The following is a 13,488-nucleotide window of genomic DNA, read 5'->3' as shown; positions in this document are numbered from 1 at the left end:
TTGGCGTTAAAGAGCATTGACATCATGATCGAAAAAGCTAATTTTACGCCAACGGGCTCATGAGTCGACTCACTCAGGCTCACTCAGACTCAGATGAAGCCGTGAGTCTGAGTGAGTCCGGCTGAATAATATGCTGGTGAGTTTGGGTCTCAATGAGTCCGGCTGAAAAATAGTTTCACGAGTCCGAGTCCGAGTGAGTCCGGTTGAGGAAAATTTTAGTGAGTCTGAGTCCGAGTGAGCCCTCAGAGCAAAATATATTTCTTGACTGAGTCTGACTGAGCTCCAATTGTTTTGCCGACTATGATTGCGACTACACTCCCAACTCGATCTAACAAAACCCAATTTTACGACGTTCTCGATCAAAGAAATTTGCATTTCCCGGCAGGTACTCATAGGGTTCAATGTTGCCATCAACCCGAATGAACAAAACTATCTTGACACCATATTCGTTTTAACGAACTTCTTTCCTGAAATAAATTGTTAAACAAAGCGGTAATTTGTTCGTAATTTTGACTAGGCAGGTTTTTCTTCAAGCGTGTGCTTTAACGCTCTCGCATTCAATCACCCAGCCGCCCTACTCACAAACCTAGTTTTATTTTGACGATTCACGCCCCACTTGTCCCTGTGAATGTTCCCAAAGAAAAACTATGGTGGTTGCCTTTCGTAATTATTTTATTGTTTATGTGACAGGTGTTACTGTTGTTTGCCGTGATTGGCTCGGAAGCTGATTCTCGGCAAAAGTAAGGACCAAACGGCCTTAGGGTTGTTGAAAGCCTTCTATATATCAAAAAGAAACTATGATTGTGTCAGTTACGCATCCATAACATTGTATTCTTCCAAAATATGCTTTATTGAAAACATGTTATCTTGACCATGTCGTTCCACGTCACACCTTGGCTCTTTGCGCATGCGCGGAGAGTTTTGTTTTCCCTTGTACTTTTCTAGGAGTGTCAGTAAATATATAGTTGGTAGCTGACGCTTCACTTTCTTCTCTTTTCTAATTCCCCTTTCCAACGCAACGTATTTTCCCTCACAGTCAGGCCCACCTATGCAATCTAAGCACCAACTCACCCAAAAAGAACTCCTTTTTGTAATCATAAGGGAATATATATCCAGACAAAATAAACGATCACAGGAAAGGGTGAAGAAGACAGGAAAGCGGCTGGACTACCAACTGTTTATTCAACAGAACGGGGCTCAAATATTGCCAGCGGCGTTTATTGTCTGATTTTTGTGTATTCGGATTTCACCCACAAAAACTTATCAATGCTCGGCGCAGACCACGCTGCAACGTTTGGGAAGCTTCGTGGTTGTTTGAGATTATTCCGTTAAGATTACGCACATGACGCGAACAGTCAAGTTTATTCGAGAGCTTTCGCGAGCACCAGCGATAACGCTACAGCCTCCGATGCCGCATCTATAAATGTTGACACGCCTTACCACAGATAGTGAAACACACAGCACGAAACTACGACGGGGACACAGAAAGGAAACACACACAGACTTGTGTCCCCGTCGTAGTGTCGCGCTGTGTGTTTCACTATGCTACACCAACATGGCCAAGTTCGCTCTATTACCACAGATCACATTACTCGACGGCCGATGCTGTTCTGGCCGCTATCAGTGCACAGCTTGAATTGCTTGTAATTGACCTTTGATTTTCCGGGCACAAGTTCGCCAAATAAGGATTTCCGTATTTTCGAGTCCTGCTGGAGCCTTCTTCACCGTCACGGCCATGTGACATCTGGTAAAGGAGCTGGTTCGTCCATGTTGCGGACGCCTACGCAAAGCCGTGATCCAAGTCCAAGTCGTGAACAATTGAGGACACAAAAAATATCCCGGATCGTCGAACTAGCCGCGGGCAGCTATAGGACTACAGCCAGAGTACGGGCCCCTTCCCTACAACGCCAAGCAAACCAAGACTTCGACGTCGACAGCAACGATGACCGCCCCAGCCGCCCCTACATCGATCCGTCTACATCAACTCAGGGATCGAGCCACCAACCTTCCGCGGGTCATCACTCGAAGACCCGGAAAGCTGGCTTGAAATGAACGACCGGGTCGCCCTTTTCAACAACTGGACCGATGAAGACAAGCTACGGCACGTTTATTTCGCCTTGGAAGACGCTGCTCGGACCTGCTTCGAGAGCCGAGAGGCCATGCTCACGACCTATATAGGACACTATTCGCGCCGCATTCCTGGACACCTTCACGAGCGTCGTCCTAAGGAAAGAGACGAAACCCTATTAGAGACCCGTATACAGCTGCCGAACGAGAACATCGGTATGTACATACGGCGTGCGCAGGGTTCCCCTTCAGGGGGGGCGAAGGTTCGTCGCCGCGCCCCCCCATCCCAATTATGTCAATGTATCGCGCTGACACTGCGCCCCCCTACCGAGTCACAGCGCCCCCCTCCCTATTATGTCTCAATGTGTGGGGCTGACTTTGCGGTGAATAGGGGGGGCGGCCGCCGCCCCCCCCCCCCCCCCCCCCCCCGTGCGCATGCCTATGCGTATGTACACTGAAGAAATGATCCGCCTATTTCGCTACATTGACCCCGCTATGTCCAAGGAGAAGAAGCTTCGCTTCCTGATGCGGGGAGTTAAACAGGAGCTGTTTGCCGGCCTTTTACCCAACCCACCTAAGATGGTGATTGAATTCGTGTCGGAGGCCACATCGATCGAAAAGGCACTTGAAATGCGTACCAGGCCGTACAACCACCGCATTCCCACGACGACCTACAGGGAGATTCAGGCGCTGCAATTCCACGAGAGACTATCACTGTCATCGTATGGAAGGAGCTGCGTAAATTACTGCCATCCTCGCAGCCTCAAGTGGACCCGCTTGCCGACGCCGTACTTCAGGAAATTCAGCAATTTCTGGGAGCACCTGAACTAGCGCAGCCTCAGCCACAAGCTATGAGCTACGCTGCCGCAGTCCGCCGTACCGCAATTCCTCTCCGTGCCCACGCCAAGACGCTGCATCACTGCAGTACCGTCACTATAGACACCGCCGCCGCCACCAACGCCATACCGCCCGCATGTTGGCAAGCGCTACGCGCTAAGAAAAATCGACGTTTGGCGCGCCCCTGACAACCGCCCGCTCTGCTACCACTGCGGTGATGCCGGCCACACCTACCGCCGCTGCCAGTACCGCCAGATGGGACTACCGTGCCTACAGCGTGGTAAGCGGCCACGCGACATCGCCGACTACCTGGCCGATACTGAATGGACACCTCCACGCCCGTCACGTTCGCCTTCGCCACGACGCTACCAGTCCCCTCAGCAAAGACCGCAGTACAGCGGCCCTAACCAGTAATGCTGCCCTGATTTCTTCGATGACACGAAAGACAACGTCATCTAATTCTTCGCACAAGATTGTTTCCATTCTTTAGTTTGCGCTCTGACACTCCTGCAGTCTTCACGTTTTCCGAAACATGCTCTCGTATATGTGACCTTGTCAACGTGTTCAGTTGTTGCCTGAGCTCTTGATATTCCGTCAAACAGCTGCGCCAAGCACTGATTTGTATACGTTTGAACATCTGAGCTTTTAGCGTTTGGACATCTAAAGGGTTAAGAGATACAGCTTCTGCGCTATGCGGTATTAAGAAGAATCAACTGAAATTGAATGACCTTATGAACATATGAATCTTATGAACACACCTGTCACGGCTATTCTAACCTCAAGGACCATCATGCATCATCATTTCTACAAATTCTGCGCAGCGGCACTGGCATTCTTTGGATTAGCTCTGCGAAGAGTATTGCTACTTGCGTGACAATAAAATGAATATTTTCTACAAAAATAAAATTGTGCTCGCCCTTATGAATAAACAGAAACAGTGACAAAATTTCGCTTCGCATACGATTATGGGAAACGAAGTTTTCTTGCGCACTGTCACTTGCCTTGAAATACCTACCAATCGAATTCACGAAAGAGTTAACAGATAGTTCAGAACACGTATTTTGGAGATTCTCACTGTATCTATGTTCTTGTTTGGTTTCAATCTTCGATGAGCGTTTAGAAGTGTGAACGTGGCAGCGTTAACAAGATCGCAGAAGCTGGAACAATTTTCCCATCATCATTGGTTATCAGCCGTGTTATCTTGGCGGGAAAGATGTTGCGCTACTAAGCTTGACGATACGGGTTCGACTCCCGGTCACCACTGAGGCATAATGGGCTTAGATTAAGGTGAACAATGAAACGGAATCTCGGTGGAGAACGTTAACGTGGGGCCCTCTCCCCTCCGTCCCTTTAACAAAGTGTAGTATTAATGTAAAACGAACAAAATTAATTCTTTTCTCACTGTTTGTGTTCTTCATGAAGCTTCATATAACGTCGTTTAGTGAGATCAGTTGGTGTTTATACATGCGCGTCTAGGACCGTGTTTTAACAGCGGTGATGTTTAAGCCTGGCAGAACTCCGCGTGGCGTTGCACAACCTCATCCGGGCGGGTATGCGCCTCAGAAAGCGGGTGTGTGCCAAGCAGGTCTTAGCATAGCATAGCAATGCATAGTATACAGTTCAGCAGGGTGGTGAGAAAGGGAAGTGAAGGCGAGGAGGAAGGAAAGAAGGAAGGGAGAGGGCAACATATAGTTACAGAAAGAAGGAAAGAAAGAAAGAAAGAGAGAAAGAGAGAAAGGAAGAAACGAAGAGGAAAGAAGAAAGCAGAAGATGTATGATATAGAGAAAAAAGAAGTAGGAAAGAAATGAGAAAGGAGAAGAAGAGGAAAAAAGAACTCGAACTGCGTCCCCCTGGCGGTGGCGCTTGCTTGTCTGCTCTGCTGTTTACTCAAATCGCACAGGCGTGTAACTGGCTTTAATTTTTTTTCTATTCTCAATACAGACTATTCTTTTCTGCCGCTTACAGCCCCGTGAAGATTACGAACTTTTGTTCGTGTGGTTATCTAATACATTGCTGTCGCTGATAATTCTTAGTTTTTTAGTGGCAAACGTGCAACTACGTTGAATTCGATTACATTATCGAACTGCTTTCCTGTGCACTAGAAAGCTATATTAATAGGTAACAAAACATATAATATATTTACGCTTTGAAACAAACATGTGATAAAAAGCATAAGCTGCCGAAAGCTTGATTCGAAGCCAGCTGATCAAACTTCGACTTGGCTCAAGTTTTGGCCAATGTGTGCAAATATCTGAACCTGCGAACCGGAGCGCCTGCGGTGGTCTGGTTCTATAGCTAGTAAGCACCTTTATCACGTAATTCGGCTCTATTAGCGGTGCACTGCCGATGATACGGTACCAGCTTCAGCATAATACCCGTGTCACACGGGCGCGCAAAGTCTTTTACGTAAGCGGTCTTTTACTATGTTGAAAGACTTTTAGGGGCGAAGCTCCTTAAAGCGGCACCCGTTCGTCCCTCGTAGTGCGTAACCAGTCATAACGCTAGTACCAGATCTTGACCTCCAAGGTGGTGCCGGTGGGAGATTTCTCCTGTGCGTTGTTGAACAATAAAAAATTGGCAGCGTGCGCGTTAACTAAAAGCCGAATTCTTCTGTCTCTCATTCCCCATTAGCAGCCATTGGCATGTTCCAGTAGGAAACGTTAGTAGAAGTAGAAGTGTAAGTGTTAGCTAAAAGCCGACTTCTTCTGTCTCTCATTCCCATTAGCAGCCATTGTTTACCTCCAAGGTAGTGCCTGGTGAGATTTATCCTGTGCGTGATTAAACAATAAAAATTTTGTTCAAAACGCCGTTGATTGATGAAATAAGCCAACGAAAGACGCCAGATGTTTTCTAAAAGCAAAACGAAAAGACGCCAGATGTTTCTAAAGCAAAACGAAAAGACGCCAGCTGCTTAACGAAAGACGCCAGATGTTTTCTAAAGCAATGGTTTTCTGAACAATGAAAATTCACAGCGTACATGTAAAATTAAAGTGCGCTGCAAGTCGTCATAACTCTCATCGAACCTTTAGTATAAACGCGCCCGATCTCACGTCGGTGATGATGTACTGGGCAGAATTCACGGAAGATTCACGGTTTACCGATGAACCTCCGCAGCTTCGCCCACTCATCATCATTCACTCCGTGTATATGCTGTGATTTTTTTTATGAAGAGGCGTTCCCTCGCAGTCACACGGCACCGACGATTTCTTTCAGATGAGAAGTATCTTAAGGCGGAGCTCAATCCGGTGGTGGTGTGCGGCGTGACCACCCTTACTGCGCATGCGCATACCCTCTCCACACACCTCCTCTCCACTCCCCCTCACCATTCCCCCTGTCATCTACCCTCTCCCATTTTCCCTCTCCACTCACTCTCTCCACTTTCCTTCTCCCCTCCCTCTCCCATACCCCTCTCCACTTTTCCACCTTTCCACTCTTCCTCTGAAACGCGGGCTAGACATACCGAAATTCTCTCCTGCGCAACGCCGCGATGAGCTCGAGCGCATGCGCGTCCCCTCCCCTTCTCTCTCCTCTCCTACGCTGCCCCCTCTCGCCCGCCTGTCGACCGCGTTCCCCGCTCGCCTGTGAGAATTAACGGCCAGGCTAGATGGAAGATACGACGCGCGTAGCGTCGCTCTTCGCGTTCCACGACGCGAGCTCGGTAGCATGCCCAACGAACGCCAACGGAACGCGATCGTGCAAACACTCCGGCTTCGCATCTACTCATGGTCCCCTTTAGCGAGAGATGGTGTAATTTTTTAGTTTCCTTCCGAATGCACTACCAAAAGAGTGGCGCTCGCTTTCAAAACAGAAGCACCGAAAAGAAAATTATGTATCTCGATAGAAGATGTCCAAGTTTATTGCATGGCACGTTTGTTGACATAAATTTAACAACTACAGTTGAAAAAAAAAAGGTTCACGCAGTTGTATCTTAAGAAGCGTTTGCACAACTGGCGCCCTTTATATATTATTCTGGCAACAGTGGGCGTCTGTTTTCCTTGTTAGGAGAGTATTTCGGCAGCGCGTTAAAAAAGTCACGTGGTACACAGAGCTGCTCCGCGCGCGGCGGTCACGGTTGCCTAGGCGACGAAGACGCGGCCGCGGCGGCGCTCCGACCGTCGTTGGGTTCTGCGGCAGTGCCATGTTACCTTTTGTTATTACAACGTATTCAGTGGGCATTTCGAGGACGCAGTAACTGCATGAGCTGCACGTCACAGCGCACAAATGCAACGTTCAAGGGTAAAACTTAGCGCAGCTTCACTGACTTGGCGTCGCGAAGACTGATAAAACTGCGGAGCTGGTGGCTTTTCCTTTTCTTTGGGGTGCCTTTTTTACTAAGTACTATTTTAGCTGCCGATACAGCGATGATAATATGACGCCGCTAAACGGTCCGTGAGCTCCTGCTTTGGCCACTCGCAAGCCAGGATCGGATTCCCTTCGTTGCTGGGCGGCCGAACGTCTCTCTTCCCGATGAGCTTTGCCGCGCTTGAGCACTGACGCGCAAACCACGCAGCGGCTGTTGCATGTGGCTGGCTCCGTATGTCGCAGCGTACAAAGACGAAATCGCGATGAAGGCAAGAGACGCTAGAGTGGACGCACGTCAGAATTATCTTCTTCCAAGCTAGCGTGCTGTATCGTGTTCTGCGGTGTTCATTTGCGGACGGACTGCATTTTGAGTCAGGTCAGCGCCCGGCGCTGGTCAGGTACAGCACATTTTATTTATTTGCTGACGTGAATATTCCTCGTGACGCTGCATTCTTCGTGATGTCATACAAGAATTAAGCGCAAGTACTGCAACTAGACAGCGTCAGTGTGGGTCTTGTTCCAAGTAGTACTATTTTATAAAGATCGACCCACGCACTTTTGTGTAAAGCATATAAGGGCCTCTTGTTCTGGTGACGTATCATCGCTTGATCTGTGCGGCCGCTAATGCAGATGGTCGCGCAGTCTCAACTGCAGAACCCGGATTGCAGAAATGATTGCGGGGAATAGGTGCGCCGCCCCACGCTACGCACTTTACCTCACGCCCCTGAGCTGCATGCTTTAGCAGCTTCATTTTGTTTCAGATATCTAGTCCATTGCGCTGTAATGACAAAACTTGCAAGTTTGCACCTTAACAATGACAAGATTTATCTCGTGTAGAAAATTCACTGTACGGTTAGTCGTTTTGGCTTCCGCCAACTCCTGGTCCAGTGGGTATCCTGCGCATCAGCCCAGGGCTGTTCGAACACTCTGCAAAGCAGTGAGCGGGCCTGCCTACTTTCGTTGCCCATGCTTTGCTGCTGCCTCGACATACACATACAGGCTACATCGTTTTTCCTGCAAATCGATTGCGTTTAGCTGCTACATCTGAGAACATTTTTACTCTCAAACAACAAATAAACATATAAATACCAATGGTGTATGGTTATTTTCTTACATTGTACTGGACACAGCAACAGCCAGTTAGCTTGAAACCACTAGAGAAATGAATAGCAGGGACGCATAGTATGTTATTGCACTCTCTAATTTATACACATAAGAACAAAATAATCATATTGGCATGGTAGCACAACAAAATGAATTATTGCATACATAAAAACACTATCTCATACAGTAATGTGCTTTACATAGTAATATTTTCTAAACTTGAAAAAACAATATCAAATCAAATTTAAGGAATCCATACTTTAGGAAAAAGTTAATTGCGAAATATAAGAAAATGAACTGGTTATTATGTGGCATTGAGGTTCTGCTGAAACTACAGTTTCGTCATTGTCAAAAATGCAAACTTTTCGTGTTAACCAATTCCTGAACTTGGGTTTATGCTTTTTTTACTAATTAGGCGAAAGGTGCACCTTTAATATATGTATTCTCGTTTTCGTGGTATTCCGTTCTTTTTTTTTCAATAAAAAATAGGGAGCACTTAAAGTATATATATTAATTGGCACGCATCGAAGTACCATAATTTTTTTTTTCGAGATTTCGAGGCGGTAGAAAAGCGCTCAATGAGCTGCCTACACTACGGTTACGCACTTTTTTTTTATTTTGAGGTTTCTCAATTGTTGCGGCCGGGGTTCTAGCGGTTATCGTGCTCGACTGCTGACCCGAAGGGCGCGGGATCGAATCCCGGCCGCGGTGGCATAAAGTCGATGCAGGCGAAATGCGAGAGGTCCGTGCACTTAGATTTTATAGGTGGACGTTAAAGAACCCACTACGCGTCGTCTCTCCCAATCATATTGTGGTTTTGGGACGTAAAAACGCAAAAATTAATCGTTGGGGCCGACTGTATTCAAGCGCCACGGAAAGAACTTTTGAAATTCAGTGGACACGACCTTAAGATAAAATAAGCCTATCCTTCGCATGGTCGAACGTCATCTCACACTTATACAGAATCAGCGAAATCGGATACAACGGACACATAAGGTGCTCCGCGCCACCGCGCACAAAACCGAAAATACGTCAATAATTCCCGGCTACGGGAACTTGTAGCGCATTACTGCGTTACCATTTAAAACAAAACCAAAAAGCTAGAAGTGAAAGTATTCGTAAAAGCGCGGAGTTCGCGGTAAGCGAAGTTATGCGCGACGGCGCTCTCGAAGTCTTCAACGCATGTGGCTTTGCTTGAAAGCACACTGGAATCGCTGGAATCTCAAAGGCCGTGTAGCGTACTGCGCAAGCATAAAGGAAGGAAGCACTGCGATCGATGGAGGCCAAATGCAAGAGGTCCGTGTACTTAGATTTTTTCGATATGAACCAACTAGCCCGCAAGGAGGTCTTATTGCATCAAAGGCCCTGTTTGTAACCGTCATGTTTGCGACTGCGGTCGGCCAGCCCGCTGACCGGCCCATAGAGTTGTCCGGCCACACTTCGTTTTGATAAGTGGCGCCGCACGTTAGAGGTGGGGGCACCTACTCTTCAGGAGGCGGCGAGCTGCGCCGATGGTGGCTTCACTGCAGAACACCGAAAGAAAAGAAATCGCTGCTTCCAGCCTGTGCCGACGGGCCAAGTCGTACGCCCATACCGACGGCCGTTGAAATACTAATCAAAGCAATCGCACTGCTTAATGGAATTGAAGATGCAGGTGCGATCCTTGCAAAAGGCATCTCAAATTGTGCCACTGAGGCCTGGGGGGTGTAGCTCAGTGGTAGAGCGTTCGCTTCGCATGTGAAAGGCCCCGGGTTCGAACCCCGGCACCTCCATGGATGAGGCTCCTAATTTTTTAGTGTTTTAGTCACAACTGCCCGTAATGTCCATGGTATCAATGGTTATATTTACAGACTCGCCTCAATATATATCGCGCGTACAAACGTTATGGTTCGGCGACGCGCAGTGCCTTTGCATATTTACATATAAGTACAGGGGTGATGGAAAGAAACTTGAACAGCTGTTCGCATTTCTTATTATCAAGCTCAACCTTGGGGACAATAAAAAGACGCTGGAGTCGTCCTTGAATGCATCATAATTAAATGACTCTAATGTCTTTCTTATTGCAGGATCTCTGTGCGTTTCTTTTCTTTTTCACAACATATATGCGTAACGAAGGTTACAACACTGGCTCTTAGCCAAAAAGACTTTTGTGTAGATGTGCAAGCCAATTCGTTACGTTCACAGCAACGCGTACGCCTATAACCAAGCGCGTGCATCGCGGCCTTCTTCCAAGGCTCAGTGAAAAAATCCGTGTAGCACGTAACGAGCAACTGCAAGCTGTATTGGGTGTTTCATACGGTGTAAGGATATATACCTTACACCGTGGTGTTCAGGGCTTAAAGTCAGGGGGACCCGGGGGGGGGGAGCGGGCCCCCCTCCATTTTTTAAGGAAGGGCCCGGCACCCCCTCGGCAGCCTGACGGTGGCACTGCGGCACCCATTTGACAAGTGCTGGAGTTGAATTTTTTTTGGCAGTAGTGCTTTGTGCGGGAAAATTATACTCTGCAACTTTCCGAATAATGATTTAATCGCGAATGTTTGGTTGACGGGGTGTCCGCAAAACAGAAGAAAACAGGTATCGTCGTACTGCTGAATGCAATTCACTGAGACACTGAACACCACAGGCAACGCCTCCTGAAACCACGGGCCACCACCCTGTTCGACAGAGCGTCTTTGCACAGCATACTGTTTCACGAGGCACCTGAGTCTGAAGCTACCTGCTCGTGAATCAGTAATGGTTCACCTTGGTCTGTTTAGTTTGCCACTCAATTTTCATTCTTTTAGCTGTGCATCACAAGTCTGTAATTGCAAAGACGCATATATCTTGCCTACTTTATTAGGCAAGATGGTAGTGAAAATAAATATAGCATTGTCGTGCCTAAGGTTCTGGATCCAGTGAGTCAACTAATGTTTCTATTTTGAGCTCACATATCTTTAATTAAGCCTTTACATCCCGAGTGATTTTTGAAAAATCGTTCCCAAAATAATTTCATTTAATGCTTGTTTGGATTGACACGTTGAATAAATGCCCGATATATATATATATAGATATATATATATATATATATATATATATATAAATATATATATATATATATATAGTATATTATATAATATATATATATGTATATATATATATTATATATTATATATATATATATATATATATATATATATATATATATATATATAGATATATATATATATAAACACAAACAAACAATAAATAAATAAATAAATCGTTAATGTCCCCAATATTGAATGCTTGGGCTAACACTATATTTACCGCCCATTCATAACCATCCTTAGGGCGTGTTCGCTGGGACTTAATCAAACAAGATATGCCTTTCGTTCACTTCGCAACATTATTAGAGGCACAACGAGATCACGTTGATCCGCCGTGGTAGTCTGATTAGCAGAAAGGGCGCCGCGCGCTGATTAGCTCGAGGACGCGTCTTCGATTCCCGGCGCTGCCGCCTCGTTTCGAAAGGGGGTGGGGCGGGGAGGAGGAGTAGAGGGTGAAGTGCCAGAACGCCCGTGTACCTACGTTAAAAAAAAAAAACCGCAGGTCTTCAAAATCATTTCACACTACGGCGTGCCTCATAATCACGTCGGGGCTTCGGCACGTAACACTCCAGCAATTACAAGATTACCTTGGTGAATCCCCAAAATTTCTAATTCTTTATATATATACATCAAAATTAATTACATCTGTAATTTCTTTTTCATATTTTCTTTCTTTCGCAACTACGCCACAATATTAGAAGTTTGATTTTGTTTAGGAAGATACACAGAATGCAATTGCCAGATTCTTCACTCCACGTCCACTTAATTGCTACGTTTAAGCCACAATCGAAACCTAATGCTTCTTCGGAACTCATTACTGTACCATGTATCGGATCATCCTCCGTACATCTTTCCACTCTATGTAATCATTTCACCGTTACATTTAAAAAATATTAGATGCATAAATTGCTATTTATATGAGTCCCGACGAGCGTTGAAATATTATTCGAGGGATGCATGAAACGAAACAGCACGTTTGGAATGCCATATTATTAATTAACACAGGGATAATGACGTCTTAATTAAGTGTACTAAAAGTCACGGGTGAAGGGGAGGGAGACTTGTCATTAATCACGAGATTTTCCCGGGAAATGTTTTTCTGCCACTTCGCGCACAGTTCCCCATCAGCAGGGAATTGGTGAAATGACGCGCGCCGGCAGTCTCTCCAGACCGCGACTCGCAAAATGGCACACAACAGTACAACATGTGCGCGCTGTGCGAACGCTGCAACAGAAGACCAAGCACACACGAAGGTCACTTCGCAAAAGCAGGCAGGCACGAACACGAAAAAATACGTCGGGGAAACATACTGCGACACGTATATGCAAGTGCGGTGCCTATACGGCAGCAAGGTATACTTTTCCGAATTACGCGACCGGTCGACGACCTTCATGAACTGACTTCATGCATCAGTCATTTGGCATCGCCACCGGATAAGCCTAACTAATCTACTGGAAGCCGTTCAGAATAAAGCAGCACGATTCATCTTATCATCATATACTCGCGATTTCAAAGCGTTTCATCTTTGAAAGAAACGATGAACATACCGCCGCTTGCGGTGCGCAGGAAACCCTCCAGATTATCTTTTTTAGATGTGAAGCATCTTATAGCGGAGTTCAATCCGGTGGTGGTGGTGTGCGGCGTGACCACCCTTACTGCGCATGCGCAAGCCCTCTCCACACACCTCCTCCCCCTCTCCACTTCCAATTTCCCCTCACCCTCCCCCCTTTCCCTCTCCCCTCCCCTCTCCACTTCCCCCACTCCTCTTTCCATCTCTCCCCTCCCCTCTCCTCTTTCCCTCTGAAACGCGGGCTCTACATGCCGAAGCGCTGCTTCGCATCGCCTCACGTCCCCTTTAGCGGGAGATGGTGTGATTTTTTAGGGGCGAAGCTCCTTATAGCGGCACCCGTTCATCCCGTAGTAGTGTGTAACCGGTCTTAAAAACGGAGGGGGCGTGCACACATGAAGGCTCCCTAAAGACAATGCGCTGCGACAGTACGTGATATGTATCGGCCTCTCCTCTCCTTCGCTTCCCCCTCTTTCTCCCGTGACTGCGAGTGGCGCAAACAAGGGCAGGAGACCAGCTGTATGTCGACCAGCAAAGGTTTCCAC

General features: G+C 46.9%; 1 non-coding gene across 1 annotated transcript; it reads left to right on the top strand.

Moving 5' to 3' along the window:
* Positions 1-10,011: 10,011 nt before the first annotated feature.
* Trnaa-cgc (transfer RNA alanine (anticodon CGC)) lies at positions 10,012-10,083 on the top strand. Its single transcript has one exon. It is a non-coding gene; the product is annotated as a tRNA-Ala (tRNA).
* Positions 10,084-13,488: the final 3,405 nt, after the last annotated feature.

The sequence above is a fragment of the Rhipicephalus sanguineus genome, unplaced genomic scaffold (genome assembly GCF_013339695.2).
Source record: "Rhipicephalus sanguineus isolate Rsan-2018 unplaced genomic scaffold, BIME_Rsan_1.4 Seq489, whole genome shotgun sequence".
Classification (NCBI taxonomy): domain Eukaryota; kingdom Metazoa; phylum Arthropoda; class Arachnida; order Ixodida; family Ixodidae; genus Rhipicephalus; species Rhipicephalus sanguineus.
This window is presented reverse-complemented; position numbering and strand designations above follow the sequence as displayed.